The 15688-nt window shown below is 45.5% G+C and overlaps 1 protein-coding gene across 1 annotated transcript in view; it reads right to left on the reverse strand.

The window, feature by feature from the left end:
* SPECC1 (sperm antigen with calponin homology and coiled-coil domains 1) overlaps positions 1-15141 on the reverse strand; it is a 243189-nt gene extending 228048 nt beyond the window's left edge. The window contains exon 1 of the mRNA XM_066264352.1: positions 15081-15141. The gene's annotated coding sequence lies outside the window, so the exon portion shown is untranslated. The remainder of the gene's footprint in view (positions 1-15080) is intronic.
* Positions 15142-15688: the final 547 nt, after the last annotated feature.

The following is a 15688-nucleotide window of genomic DNA, read 5'->3' on the forward strand; positions in this document are numbered from 1 at the left end:
GTACACTAAAAACTATAAAATATTGCAAATACAATTCAAGCATAACAATAATATGTATCCTGAGAACACCAGCCTTTTTGTGACTTTGATGGCTTATACTACAGAAAGTAAGTTCAATTCAGCCCAAGAAAGTCTTTTTGTAATTGTAGAAATAATTAAACCATGGAAGAGACTCCCTTTGCAGAGACTATGAAATCTCTACTTGTGGATTTTCTGAGAATAGTCTAGCACAGTGGTTCTCAAAGTATGCATTAGGGTGCACTGGTGTGCCCTAGAAGATTTCCAGGTGTGCCCTATGATATTCCAGAGAAATAGGTGCCTGTTGGGGACAAAAAAACCAACAGGGTTTTTGGAGTTTAGATTTTGGGGGGACAGAGGTGTGGGGAATTGGCTATAAGCTGACAGTCTTCCCAACACCCCACCTCACTTGCCTGATTAGGTTGCAAAAGGCTGTTAAGCTGTGGTGCTGGATTGTTTACACTACCCCCCATGTTCCCCAGAAAGACTGGAGGCAAGTTTCTTCTATCCTTTGTTTGGTGTCAAGTTAAGATGATATGTATGGTGGGTGTTTTCTGCACTCAACACAATTAAGAGTAAAAAGAGAGGAATTCTTCAATGTATTGACAAGGAAATGAGAATTTGCCTTTCAAATAGATGCCCAAACATTGAAGAAATCACTGGACACATCAGGATCATGTTTCTCATAAACACAAGAATGAAGATACTTAACACATTCGTGCCGGGACCTGCCAGATATACTAAATCTTCCTAAGAATGTATCTATATATATAAAAAGATCACCTTTTTGTTTGTTTGTTTTTATTTTTTAACCCCTCTTTTTTACAAATTCTGAAAAGCATAACAAAAAATGTAACATAAAAATATTTTTAATGTCAGAATAAATTTAATGTTTTTATATTTATTTCATTTAATTACCATAAAAGCATGCTTGAACTTTATATTTCTTTTTCTTTAATATTTGACTTAATTGTTATAACATATTTCTCAGAAATTTGTATATCGTGCCCCTACAATTATTTGTAGGATTTTAAATACGCCCCGACTTCAAAAAGTTTGAGAACCCCTGGATCAGGATGATGGACAGTGAAGGCGTCCATTGGCATGGAGGCTGGACAGCGTGAAGGTGGTCGAGCTTTAAGAGCTGGGCCATGAGTTGAGACCACGGCTGGAAGGAAACTGCGCCGCTAAGCTCACAGTGCCTCCTCGGTGGGAAACCCGCCAGCTCTCCAAAGAACAGAATTTTCTAAACCTCCGCCAGAAAATCAAAGCCTAACTATGTTCTCTTTCCTCTTGGAAAGTAAATTTATCAAACCTAAAAATAACTAGGACAAAGTCAAAAGATGAAAGTGACTCGAAATGAATTTCAAGCAGATGTTGGGCTCATTTCCGCGAACGCAGTTGGAGTGTGAGTCCCCGGGATTCCTCCATTCCAGCAGAGAGGTGCCCGAGAGAATCCGTCACGATGTGAGGATGAGAAGGCATCACTCCCAGGGGCCAGAAAGGTGAAACTCTTTCTGGGTTGCTACGTTTCATCTAGGCAGCCACTGATCCAGTATTTATCACCAGGAAATGAGTATAAACAGAAATTATCTGGTGAGTCCGCAGGTCATGTCATGAATAGGCTAATCCACTAAATAAAACGTTACATTTGACATAAGCACATGGTATAGAAATATGTTGCTCTTCTTGGTAAAGATCTCTAAAGCCTGACTGGAAACACTCGTTCTTACTAAGAGGAACTTGACTTCTATGTTAACCAAACCTTCTCTTTGGATAAGTTTTTAATTTAGTTCTAAAACATAGCAATTTCACTAAGAAATGACATGGAGGGAAGTAATTACAGAGGAAGACACTGCCCGGGGGAAGCTGTGGTTAGCGAAGATGGCCTTCCCATGAGCTACGAGGCAAGGTTCAGTGCACCCTCCCTAAGAAAATATTGTTAAGGCAAGCTTCTTTTGTAAACATGACTAGAACAAGAAGTTTATATTTTATGTACTTATTTATTTATTTTCAGGTGAGAGGAGGGGAGATAGGGAGATAGACTCCGGCATGCACCCTGACCGGGGTCCACCTGGCAACCCCATCTTGGGCCAATGCTGGAATACTGAGCTATTTTTAGTGCCTGAGATAAATAATCTTCAATGGAGCTATCCTCAGTGCCTGAGGCCACACTCGAACCAATCCAGCCACTGACTATAGGAGGGAAAGAGAGAGAGAAGGGGGAAAGGGAGGTGGGGGAGAAGCAGATGGTCACTTCTCCTGTGTGCCCCAACCAGGCATTGAATCTGAGACATCAATATGCCAGGCTGAGCCTGACCAGGTGGTGGCGCAGTGGATAGAGCGTCGGACTGGGATGCGGAAGTACCCAGGTTCGAGACTCCGAGGTCCCGCGCGGGCTCATCTGGCTTGAGCAAAGAGCTCGCCAGCTTGGACCCAAGGTCGCTGGCTCCAGCAAGGGGTTACTCGGTCTGCTGAAGGCCCACGGTCAAGGCACATGTGAGAAAGCAATCAATGAACAACTAAGAAGTCGCAACGCACAACGAGAAACTGATGATTGATGCTTCTCATCTCTCTCTGTTCCTGTCTGTCTGTCCCTGTCTATCTCTGCCTCTGTAAAAAAAAAAAAAAAAAAAAAAAAAATGCCAGGCTGACACTCAGAGGTGGATTAAGGTCGGTTGAGGCCCTGGGTGCAGAAGAAAATATTGGGCCCCTTAAAGAAAAGAGAGAGACAGGGAAAATAAAAATACATATCAACCATATGTTTAAATACATAAAAAATATTATCTACCATTAATGTTAAAATTGCACATAGGTAACCAAACTTGGGGTCATTAGAAATAACTGTCAAGTTGGGGTTCTGCGGGGCCCCTCAGAAGTCGGGGCCCAGGATGCCTGTCCAGTGCACCCGCTGTTAAATCTGCCTCTGACGACACTCTATCCACTGAGCCACTCACTGGCCAGGGTCTGTATTTTCTTTTTACAAAGCAATTTACCTGAGGGCCCGGTAAATTCATATGCCTGAAGGAACCGTGAAAGGTGGTGTGGCGAGGAGACCTGCCCGGCCCTGCCCAGCGACAACACTCCTGCCATCCTCCTTCCCCAGCACTGACCTCCTTCCCTCGGGTCACACACCTGCCACCCACAATGTGCTCCCTTCCCTGGCTGTACGAGATCACTGAATGAGGCTATGCATGTGTGTGGATTTGTTTACCTGGCCAAGAATAAGAAAGCAGTTGACTGTTGAGTTTTAAGCAGATGTTAAAACTAATTTGGGGAGGACAATAAAAGACCCAGAGAGTCTGATGAGTGCCCAGAGAGTCCGCTTCAGTCCCCCGCAAGTTCCATCATACCCAACTCTTCTGCCATAAAGATTCTGAATCCAAGTCTTGGCCGGTTGGCTCGGTGGTCGAGTGTCAATCCAGCGTGTGGATGTCCCAGGTTCGATTCCTGATCAGGGCACACAGGAGAAGCGCCCATCTGCTTCTCCCTCTCTCCGTCCTCTTTCTCTCTCTCTCCTTCTCTCTCTTTCCCTGCCACAGACATGGCTCGATTGGTTGATTGGTTCGAGTGCATCGGACTGGGGCCCCGAGGATGGCTCCTTGGAGCCTCTGCCTCAGATGCTAAAAAAAGCTCAGCTGCAAGCATGGTCCCAGATGGGGCTGCCGGGTGGATCCCAGTCAGGGGATCCTCCTATCCAAAATTTATAAAGAACTCATACAACTCAACACCAAAAAACCCCCAAACAAATCAATTAAAAAATGGGCAGATGACCTGAATAGACATTTCTTCAAGGAGGGTATACAGATGACCAGGAGACATATGACAAGATGCTCAAAGTCAGTAATCACCAGAGAAATGCAAAGTAAAGCCCCGTGAGACCATCACGTCACATGTGTCCAAATGCTGTCATCAACAAATCCGCGAAACAAGAGCTGGCGAGGATGTGGAGAAAAGGGAACCCTCCTGCACTGCTGGTGGGAATGCAGGCTGCTGCAGCCACTACAGAAAACCAGTATAGAGGTTCCTGAAAACAATTAAAAATGGGACTGCCCTGTGACCCAGTGATTCCACTGCCGGGTGTGTATTCAAAGAAAGCGAAACACTCATTTGAAAGAATACATGTACCCTCTGTTCATTGCAACATTATTTAAAATAGCCAATATGTGGAGGCAGCCCAAGTGCCCATCAATAGACGACTGGTTCAATCAGATTTTGGATGAATACATAATGGGATACATATGACTCAGCCATAAAAAGAATGCAATCTTTCTATGTCCGCTTTACGTCACTTTAATGTCCACTTGTGACAGCATGGATAGACCTAGAGGGTGGTATGCTCAGCAAAATACATCGGCCAGGGAAAGACAAATACCATATGATCTCACTTATATGCAGAATCCAAAGAACAAAATAAATGGACAAACAAAATTAAAACAGACTCACAGATGGGGAGAACAGACTGATGGTTGCCAGAGAGGAGGCGGACACAGGAGACTGGGTGAAAAAGGTGAAGGCATTGAGAAGGACAAACTGGTGGTCACAAGAGTCAGGGGAGGCCCTGGCTGGCTGGCTCAGTGGTAGAGGATGGGCCCAGCATGTGGAAGTCCTGGGTTCGATTCCTAGTCAGGACACACAGAAGAAGTGCCCATCTGCTTCTCCACCCTTCCCCCTCTCCTTTCTCTCTATCTCTCTCTTCCCCTCCTGAAGACAAGGCTCCATTGGAGTAAAGTTGGCCTGGGTGCTGAGGACGGCTCCATGGCTTCTGCCTCAGGTGCTAGAATGGCTCTGTTTACAAAGAAGCAATGCCCTAGATGGGCAGAGCATTGCCCCCTGGAAGGCATGCCGGGTGGATCCCAGTTGGGCACATGCAGGAGTCTGTCTGTCTGCCTCCCTGCTTCTCACTTCAGAAAAATATATATAAAAGAAAAAGAGTCATGGGATTGTAAAATATATCACAGGAAATATAGTAAAAAATACTGTCATACTGTGTATGGTGCCAGGTGGGGACTGGGAATATCAGGGGGAACACTTTATACAAAGTAGATGATTGTCTAACCACTATGCTGTGCACCTGAAATGAATACAAAATAATGTTGAATGTCAACTGTAAGTTGAAACAAATTTTTAATCTAATATATATATACATATATATATACACACACACATATATATATACACATATATATACACACACACATATGTTTGGAGGGTTCAACAAGAAGCCCGTTAAAGTTGAATAACTCCCATTGGTCAGAGACACTGAAGGCCACATGGCTTCACAGGAGCTCAATCTCTCTAGTTCCCTGTGGAGACCCAGGTCGGGAACAAAGAAAGTGAATGGACCACGTTCTACACACATATTGTCGATGGTGACTTTCAAGCTGTGAGGGTGGGGCTGAGGAGTTGTGAGAGACCCCATCAACCTGCAAAACCCAAAATATTGACTGTCTGGCCCTTCACAGGAAAAGTCTTAGCCCCCTGGTTTGGGGCTGGCGCTCGTATGCAGGCTCCACTAAGGAACGGACTTCTGTGCATCAGAATAAGACACAAGTGAGGAGATGTCTGGCACAGCGAGTCTGTTTCCTGTTACTGTACTGGCTGGCATTCGTGTGACATCATGAGAAGCCGCAATCGTGGCTGGGCTCTCAACTCCTAGGGCACGTCACCCCCTCATCATGCTTACTTAACAGCTGCATGAATATTATCATCATGCGTGTTTATTTTCAAAATATGGCGCTTCACGTACCGCGGGGGTGGAAGGGGTCACACACTCAAATGACCAGGAGGTCCAGGGAAAGGCTCTCTCTAATCGATGTCAAAATACCTCCCACTTTTTCAACTGAGGCTAGATATCGGGATTTTTGTGTGAAACGGATCCATTGTTCAAATGCTGTCGATCAGCATATCAAAAGTCAAACTAAGTTTGTAGGAAAATGTAGGTGTTAACCTTGTAGGGGGGGGTAACTGGTTGTTTTGATTTCAGAATTAAGGATTTCCCTTGAACAAACACGCTAACAACAAAGTTAATAGACATGTCACATGTTCGGAGAAACTATGCACACTGCCTAAAAATAAACAAGTGGCTCATGTCTAAAATATTCCAGTCAGAAATATCAATTGAAAAATGGGGCAAGGGCAAGATCAGGCCATTTATGTCAGAGGGAACTCCAAAAAGATGAGTGGATGTAAAGATATTCTTCAGCTCGGTAGTAATCAAAGAATGGCAGATAACAAGCACGAGACTGCTAAAAACTAGAAAAGAAAAAGCCAAGTGTTTGCAGAGATAAGGGTCCCTGGACCCCTGGGCACTGCTGGGGAGAGGGGGGTGGTGCGGACACTTTGAAGATGGATTTGGCGGCCCTTGGTTCCGTGAAAAATAGGCATGCTATGTATGGCCAGTCTAAGTCTCAAAGGGTGTCTCACACAAGTCCATATGGAGACAGGGACGAGAGCTTCGTTCAGCACTCTTTGTGGTGTCTGGGTGTAGGAATCAATGTGGGTGTTCATCATCGGGGAGCAGAGAGGCACCATGTGGTGGGTACACAGACCAGATAGTCACGTAGCAACCGGGATGGGCCAGAAACCACGGGGGGGAAAGATAACACTGAGAAACAGAATGAGGCCTATAACACGCCACCGTTGACGTAAATTAAAAATACATGCACATAAAACAGTACCTGTTTTTAAGTATCCGGACAACAAAAGAGTCTCTATTGAACACGTTAGAATATTTGTCTATGGGGGGGGGGGAGAACAAGAGTGAGGTACACGGGATAAAAAGGAAGGAAGGAATAGAATAACCAACCAACACATGAACAAGTAAACAAAACAAGAGACTAAACTGTACTGTCCCACGATGATCAGGTCCTAAGAATGAGAGCAGGACTCGTGAAACTCCCCACGCCGAGTTCTAAAAACATGGAGAGGGGGAGGAAACAGGTCTCCAACTCGGTACAGCCCTCAGAAGGCAGAGAGAAGAGACGGTTGGACGGTCTACGCCCACATGCAGGCCACTGACTTCAAAAAGCCTTTCGTGCCCAAACATTGAACTATACCGTCTGCCGCTTGGTAAGACAGAACTCAAGCAGACAACCCCAAGCAGTTCACGTCCGCTTGGTGCTTGAACATACATCCCCGTGCACAGAACAAGAACAGGGTGAAGGGACTGCTTCCTGCTTCTCTGCAGCTATTCATTCAACAAGCACCAACTAGAAGCAGGTCACGCTGTTCGAGAGGCACAGGGGATTCGCGGAGGGGGCTTCCTGGTTGGTCTTCAGGTCATTTTCAGTCTTGTGGGAAGCTCCACTCGGAGAGACACAAAGTGAAGCAACAGAAATGAGTTCAGCCACGGAAGAGAAGGGACTGGTGAAATGCCCCAGGGGGCGGAGCCACCGCCGAGTGTAGAGACTTGAAAGGGACCGGTCCCAGCGTGAGCAGAACGGTTCCGTGGGAACCGTGCAAGAGGAAGCCGTGGACTGCTGTGTTCGGTGACGAGCTGCACATCGTCTTGCAGTGACCAAGGACCAAAAAGAAAAACAAAACTGTCTAAGGGTGAGCGGTTTCTCCGCGCTCTGCCCCTGACCCCAGGCTGCTTGGCGTGCAGCCGGGCGCTGGCTTCTTCCAAAGTCAAGCAATAGTCCTTGACACCCCCCTTCCCCCCCCCACCCCGTCTGCATCCTAGTACTCAAAAATGCTGCTCTCTTCTCCTCAGAGAAGGCGTGAAACACTCAATAATCTCACTGAGAGAAGTCATTTCCAGGTGTGGTATCCATTTTTTTTCCCTGTGGGAAATAGGAGGGGAATTTTGTAGAAAAGAGTTAATATAGCAGGCCTGAGGTTGCTGTTCTTTTTAGTGTTATTATTTGCATAGAGGAAGGGAGGGAGGGAGGGAGCGAGGGAGAGAGAAGCATCAACTCGTTGTTCCAGGTAGTTATACATCCATTGATTGCTTCTCATACATGCCTTGACCAGGAATCGAACTGTCAACCTCAGGCTCAAGCCAGAAACCTCAGGAGAGAAAAACCAGCAACTCCAGACTCGAGCCAGCAACCTTGGGATCAAGCCAGCAACCTCAGGTCTTGAACCAGTGACCTCAGTTCTCCGGGTCAACAAACTATCCACTGCGCCATCCCCAGGATCAGGCAAGACTACCATTCATTAAAAAGCCTATTTATCAGGTTGGCCCTGGGCTGACATCTGGAAACTTAGATTTCGAGAAAGTTCCTAACATTTGCAGAACTGATAAGAGAGGTTCACTGTGCCCACACTGCCTGTGTGAACACTGTGGTTTATACTGATTTACTTTGGGATGTCTGGGGGTTTGTTCCACGCTGGGCACAGGGTGTCCACCTGACCAGCCTCCGGCGGGACCCTGAGCCCTGAGTCTTGAGTGAGCCTCCCTGGCAAACAACATCGTACACATGCACTCTCAGCTCGTTGCTGGGGGATCAGCGCGTCCTCTGTAAACCACTGGGGAGCGGACTCTTCAATGCTTGTGCCTGACGCCCAATAAGCCTTTTCCCGTTGCTGATTTTGCTTTTTATCCTTTTCACTGTAATTAATCATAGTCATGTCAGTATGACAATATGCTGAATCCTGTCAGACTTCCTAGAGTGAATTACCCAGTCTGGAGGTGGTCTTAGGAACGCCCGACCTAGAAATAAATTCAAGATAAAAAATGAAATTGGAGATTGAAGTACAAACATACATCTGTCTGCCTTTCTGGGTGTCCTAAAATCCTTCGGAATGTAAGAAATATTATTTTTAAAACACTAAGCCAGTAAGGTTTCTTGTTCTAAGCACTGGTTATATGTGTGTTCAGTGTGTCCAAATTCATCGAGCTAGACACATAACATATATGTACCTTTACACATTTATCTTATACCTCAATAAAAAGTTGCCCCCAAATTTAAGGGCACCTACAACAAGCAGCATAGAAATAATATTTGTAACTTTCATGTCCTGAGAGGGATAAAATTAAACAAGAAAAATTCAGTCAATCCAACAGAAAATAGAAAAGGAGTGGAAGCTGGCAGGAAATAAGCAGAAAAATATAGAAAACATAAAATAAGATGGCAAGAATAAGCTCCCAAATATCAGTAATCAAAATAAATATAGGCCCTGGCCAGTTGGCTCAGCGGTAGAGCATTGGCCTGGTGTGTGGAAGTCCTGGGTTCGATTCCTGGCCAGGGCACACAGGAGAAGCACCCATCTGCTTCTCCACCCCTCCCCCTCTCCTTTCTCTCTGTCTCTCTCTTCCACTGGATCAAAGTTGGCCCGGGTGCTGAGGATGGTTCCATGGCCTCTGCCTCAGGCGCTAGAATGGCTCTGGTTGCAAAGGAGCAACGCCTTAAATGAGCAAAGCATCGCCCCCTGGTGGGCATGCCGGGTGGATCCCGGTCAGGCACATGCGGGAGTCTGTTTCTCTGCCTCCCTGCTTCTCACTTCAGAAAAATGCAAAATGTGTGTGTGTGTGTGTGTATTTAGAGATAGGCTTAAAGAGAGGATGTGAAGAGATTGGAGGCTTGTGCCCTGTTGGTGGAAATGTAGAACGATGTGGCTACTGTAGACAAACAGTATGATGGGTGGTTCCTCAAAAATTAAAAATAGAACTACCATATAATTCAGCAACTCCACTTCTGGGTCTCTAGCTAAAAGCACTGAAAGCAAGGTTGAGAAGAGATCACTAGAAACCTATGTTCATAGCAGCATTATTCACAATAGCTCAGATGGGAAAGCCACCAAGAGATGGATGCATATGCAAAATGTGGCACGTAAATACACACATGGACTGTTATTATTCAGCCTCAAAAAGTAGGAGAAGTCTGACACAGGCTACAAGTCAGACTTTATGCTAACTAAAATAACCCAGACAAAAAAAAAAGACAACTACTGTATGATTCCACTTATGTGAGATACTTAAAGTAGCCAAAGTCACATAGATAGAAAGTCGAATACTGATCGCCAGGAACTGTTGTTGTTTAATAAGTCCAGAGATTTGATTCTGCAAAATGAAAAAGTTCTGGAGATTGATTGCAAAGCAATGTCACTATACTTGACACTAGTGAATTCAAAACAGATTAAGAGGATAAATTCTATGCTGTGTGTATTTTATCACATTTTTAAAAAGACAAACATTAAGAAAAAAAATCTAGCTTATAAACTAATCACAAGACTTACACCTAAAACAAAATAGAGAAAATTGAAAATAAATGAATAGGAAAAGATATGCCATATACATGCTAAAAAAAGAAAAAAGAAAAAAAGAAAAAGCATGTATAGCAACAGTGATATCAAACAAAACATAAAATAAAAAGTATTAAATAAGATAAGATGACTATTTTATTCCCCAAAAGGTACAAATCACCATGAAGACATAAACACTGTGAAGTTTTAAGCATCTAAAAATATAGTGCATACATATTACATATATACATAGCAAAAAACTGATACAAATAGAATAAAAGAAGCCAAATAGGAAGCATAGTGAAAATCTTTTTTTTTCTTTCTTTTTTTTTTTTTCTTTTCATTTTTCTGAAGCTGGAAATGGGGAGACAGACAGACTCCCGCATGCACTCGACCGGGATCCACCCGGCATGCCCACCAGGGGGCGACGCTCTGCCCCTCCTGGGCGTCGCTCTGTTGCATCCAGAGCCATTCTAGCGCCTGAGGCAGAGGCCACAGAGCCATTCTCAGCACCCAGGCAATCTTTGCTCCAATGGAGCCTCGGCTGCGGGAGGGGAAGAGAGAGACAGAGAGGAAGGAGAGGGGGAGGGGTGGAGAAGCAGATGGGCGCTTCTCCTGTGTGCCCTGGCCGGGAATTGAACCCGGGACTCCTGCAAGCCAGGCAGACACTCTACCACTGAGCCAACCGGCCAGGGCCATAGTGAAAATCTTTAACACAACTTTCAGAATCAACAGTTCAAACAGAAAAAATAAGTTGGTACAGAGAACATAAATTATAATTAATAAATTTGAGATAAATATAGAACTTTGGGTGTAATATAATAAGGGCCCAGGGAAAGGTCACAAAACTAACAGTTCATTAGACTACAAATTAATTTGTTTTTAATCTTCACCTTCCTTTCAGCAATATGGAATATGGCAGAATAGAGATCCCAAAACATACCAGCTATAAATCTTTTTAAAATTATAGAACCAATGAAAAAATAACTTTGAAATCAATGGACTAGAAGCCAAAATTCAAGGATGCTGGCTAAAGACCAGTCAAGCCTGACCAGGCAGTGGCGCAGTGGACAGAGCACTGGCCTGGGATGCTGAGGACCCAGGTTCAGGACCCTGAGGTCACCAGCTTGAGTGCAGGATCACCGGCTTGAGCGTGGGATCATAGACAAGACACCCATGATCACTGGCTTGAGCACAAACATGGCTGGTTTGAGCTCAAAGGTTGCTGGCTTGAGCCCAAGTTCACTGGTTTGAGCAAGAGGTCACTGGCTCTGCTGTAGCCCCCCTGGGTCAAGGCACATATGAGAAAGCAATCAAGGAACAACTAAGGTGCCACAACTATGAGCTAATAATGCTTCTCATCTCTCTCCCTTCCTGTCTGTCTCTCTCTTGCAAAAAAAAAAAAAAAAAAAAAAAAGAGGACCAATCAAAACTGAAGAATACAATACCTGAAATAAGAATACACTAAAAGGAATCAACAGCAGACAAGATAAACCAGAGGATAAATCAGCAATTTGAAAGACAAAGTAGCAGAAAAAACCAAATTGGAATTGCAAAAAGAAAAAATAATAATAATTTTTAAATGAGGGTAGTTTAAGGTAGTGGTCCCCAACCATTTTTGGGCCACGAAACCGGTTTAATGTCAGTAAATATTTTCATGGACCAGCCTTTAGGGTGGGACGGATAAATGTATCATGTGACCGAGACAAGCATCAAGAGTGAGTCTTAGACGGATGTAACGGAGGGAATCTGGTCATTATTTAAAAATAAAACATCGTTCAGACTTAAATATAAATAAAACGGAAATAATGTAAGTTATTTATTCGTTCTCTGCAGACCGGTACCAGTCCATGGGCCATTTGGGGGTTGGGGACCCCTGGTTTAAGGGACTGCTGGGACCACGTCAAGCATCATAGCATTCGCATCAAAGGTGTACCAGAGCAAGAGAGACAGCAAAGGATGGAGAACGTCTTTGAAGAAATAAGGACTGAAAACTTCCCGAACCTGGTGCAGGAAATAGACATAGGAGCCCGGAAGTGCAGAGCCCCAAACGGGATGAACCCAAAGAGACCCACACCGAGACGCATCATAATTACATTGGTAAAGGATAAAAAGAGAGATTCTTTAAAGCAGCTATGGAGAAAGGCAGTTCGTTACTTACTAGGGAGCTCTCATAAGACTATGAGCAGATTTCTCAACAGAAATTTTTCAGGCCAGAAAAGATTAGAATGAAATATTCAAAGTAATGAAAAGCAAAGACCTACAGCCAAGACGACTCTCCTCAGCTAGGCTATCGTTTAAAATCAAAGGAGATGTAAAGAGCTTCTAGCTAAAGAAAGCTCATCACCACTAAATCAGTACTATGAGAAATGTTAAAGAGACTTCTTTAAGAGAAAGAAAAAAGGAACACAAATCTGAATTTAAAATGGCAATAACTACGTACTGATCAACAATCACTTTAATGTAAATGGATTAAATGCTCCAGTCAAAAGACACAGGGCAGTTGAATGAATGACAAAACAAGACCTATACATATTTTGTCTACTAGAGACCCACTTCAGATCAAAAGACACACAGAGACTGAAAGTAATGGAGAAAGATATTTCATGCAAATGGGGAAAAAAAAGGCTGGGGTAGCAATACTTATATCAGGTAAAATAGACTTTAAAACAAAGGCTATAAGAGGCAAAGAAAGACATTTTCATGATGATAAAGGGATCAATCCAACAAGAGGATATAACCGATAATGTATAACCCTTGCAAACATTTATACACCCAACAAAGAAGCACCTAAGTGTATGAAGCAAATATTGATGAATAAGGAGAGAGATCTACAGTAATACAGTCTTGGTAAGGGACATAACACCCCCTTGTTATCCACGGATAGAGCTTCCAGACTGAAAACCAATTTTCAGATATTACAAAAACCGAGAATTTATTATCACTGAAGGATGACTTCTAGAGAATGTTCTTCAGGGAGAAGAAAAAGTTCCAAAGGAGAATACCGGTGATTAAAAAGCAATAAAGAAAATGGTAAACGGGTAATTAGAGCTAATGAATACTGATCTAGAAAATAATAATAATAATAACAACCGTAGCAACGTCTAATTTGAAGAGTTAAAAGTAATGACAGAGCTAAGCCAAAGGGGACGTGACCGGACACCAAAACCCTAAATATCAATAAAATGTTTGGCTACTTGGATCTATCAGACAACCCAAAAGAGCGTTTTCAATTATTCCAGGATTTTAGAGACAGAAAAATCTAGCAGTATTATCACCTATGTTAACAATTTTAAGAAGAAAAGTACATGGTCATATCCATATACTATGTTGTGAAAGCAGTTGGGGGGGAAAAAAAATCAGTACCTAACCCCGACTTCTTAAATTCTTAATAATTTGACATAAAGGGAAACTTACTATGACACAGTGAAGATATAGGAGGAGCATTCCCCTAAAATCAAGCCCCTAACATTGTAGAGAGAAGGTGGTCAAAGGAAGACAAGAAACAAGAAGTACAAACGTGAGAAAGAGACACCTGTTGTTTCTTAACAAGAAGACAGGATTGCCTACCTAGAACAACCAAACCGATCAACTGACCGGGTATTAAAACCGATCGAGTTTAGAATGGAGACTTCAGCTGCAGACCTAGTCCCGGCTACCCAAGTATAAAGGTGGGTAAAATTATAAAGCTGCTTGCTTTGACAGTGAATTATGATAAGCTATTTTCTGCAGAAGCAGGCTATCCGAGTTGAAATGACATCGCGTTTTGTAACCAAAACCTTCTGAAACCAAAATTTGTCCTCAAGGGTTGACTTGTGACTCCACTCAAAAACACCTTATCTCTCGCCTCCAGGGATCGCAGTTACTGAAGGATAAGCACGTCAACCAGCCCAACATAATTCCTCCGATAGAGGGCAAGGAAGAGCACCTTCACACGAACATCATTATTTTTTTTTTCCAAACCGAAAACTGCCTATTACATAAACTTACATACCAGCAAATGGAGCTCCCACAAAATAAAAAATAAGATATTCAGGGTCAAACTTCTTCTTCTTCTTCTTCTTTTTTTAAAGCACAGAATACTAATTTTACTGTAAAGATCTTCGAGAAGAAGAATTGACCCTATTGCACTCCTGCCAACCGCGTAACCCCGGGCCACACCTAACCTGCAAGCGGCCCCCCAGGGTTCCGCAGGTGCACTGCGCTGTGACAGCGCCCGCGGAGCGCGGAGGCGCGCAGCCCGCGCCCTGGCCGGGCCAGCCCCGGGCAGGAGGAGGCCCGGAGCTCCGTGGACGCAGAGCAGCAGGGCCGAGGGCTCCCCGATGCCGGACACCACACAGCATCCGCAGGACAGCCCCAGCCAGGGAGGACGCGGGAGGCTCCCGGGACGCTGGGAGCCCCGGCCCGGGGCGCCCACCTATCTGTCCCACCGCAGCGAGGGCTGGGGGCGCCTCTCCGGCCGCAACTGAGAGTCGTCCCCCCCCCCACCCCGCCCCCGGTCCTCGGTCCTGGGCTCTTGCGCCAAACCCGGGGCCCCGAGGGGAGAGGACGCCCACTTGCCGCTGCCACCTGCCGCACGGATCACCGGGCTCCCGGGCTGGGCGGGCAGGACAGAGCTGGACGTCCGTCCGGGGCTGGAGGCAGGACACCCCGCTCCCCCCAGGAGGAGGGGATCGGTAAGAGGAATGGGGGGGGGGTGTCGGGGAAGAAGGGGGCTGGGGGGTTCCGGGGCCACCGCGGTGCGGACCACACGCAGCCCGTCTTCCCTCTCGGAGGGGCAGCCCTGCGCCCCCCGCGCCCGGACCCCCGGACCCCGGCGATGGCCCGCCCGCGCGCCCCGGAGACTGCCGGCGGCCAGTGCGGCTCCGACTCACCCGCCTCGCTCCGCTCCGGGCTCAGGGATGCTTGGCGAAAAGTCACCGGGATGCTACCGGCGCCTCCCGAGCCGCCTGCAGGGGGCGGGCGCGAGCCGGCGCGGGGCGTCCTGGGAGATGTAGTCCTGGGGCGCCTCTGCATCTTCACCGTGGGCTTGCTCTCCACCAGCCAGCGGGCTGGTGGTGGTGCTCCATGGCTTCTCCTGCTTCCGCTGTCTCCCTCAAGGACCCACCTCTGCTCACGGCTGAAGAGGTGTTGGAGCGCTCCGTCGAGCCCTGGCCCCTCTCTCCTTAACTCCAAACCAGTGGTTCACAAAATGTGATACTTGGACCAGTAGCTTCAGTGTCATCTGGCAACTAGGTAGAAACGCAAACTCTCCTCCCTATCCAGGCTATACAGTTTGTACTGTACTAAAAAAAAAAAACTCCAGAGATGGGTCTCATAAATCTGCATTTTTTCAAGGACCCTAAAGTTTGAGAACAACTGCTTTAGACACCCCCCTTTTTTCTTTCAAGGGACCTCGTCACTGTTACACACATACCCATGTGTTCCAGGTACACTGCCAAAGGCCCAGGCATTTAGGTCCCAGCCTAGACCTACTCCTTCA

Source organism: Saccopteryx bilineata, chromosome 2 (assembly GCF_036850765.1).
Source record: "Saccopteryx bilineata isolate mSacBil1 chromosome 2, mSacBil1_pri_phased_curated, whole genome shotgun sequence".
Lineage (NCBI taxonomy): Eukaryota > Metazoa > Chordata > Mammalia > Chiroptera > Emballonuridae > Saccopteryx > Saccopteryx bilineata.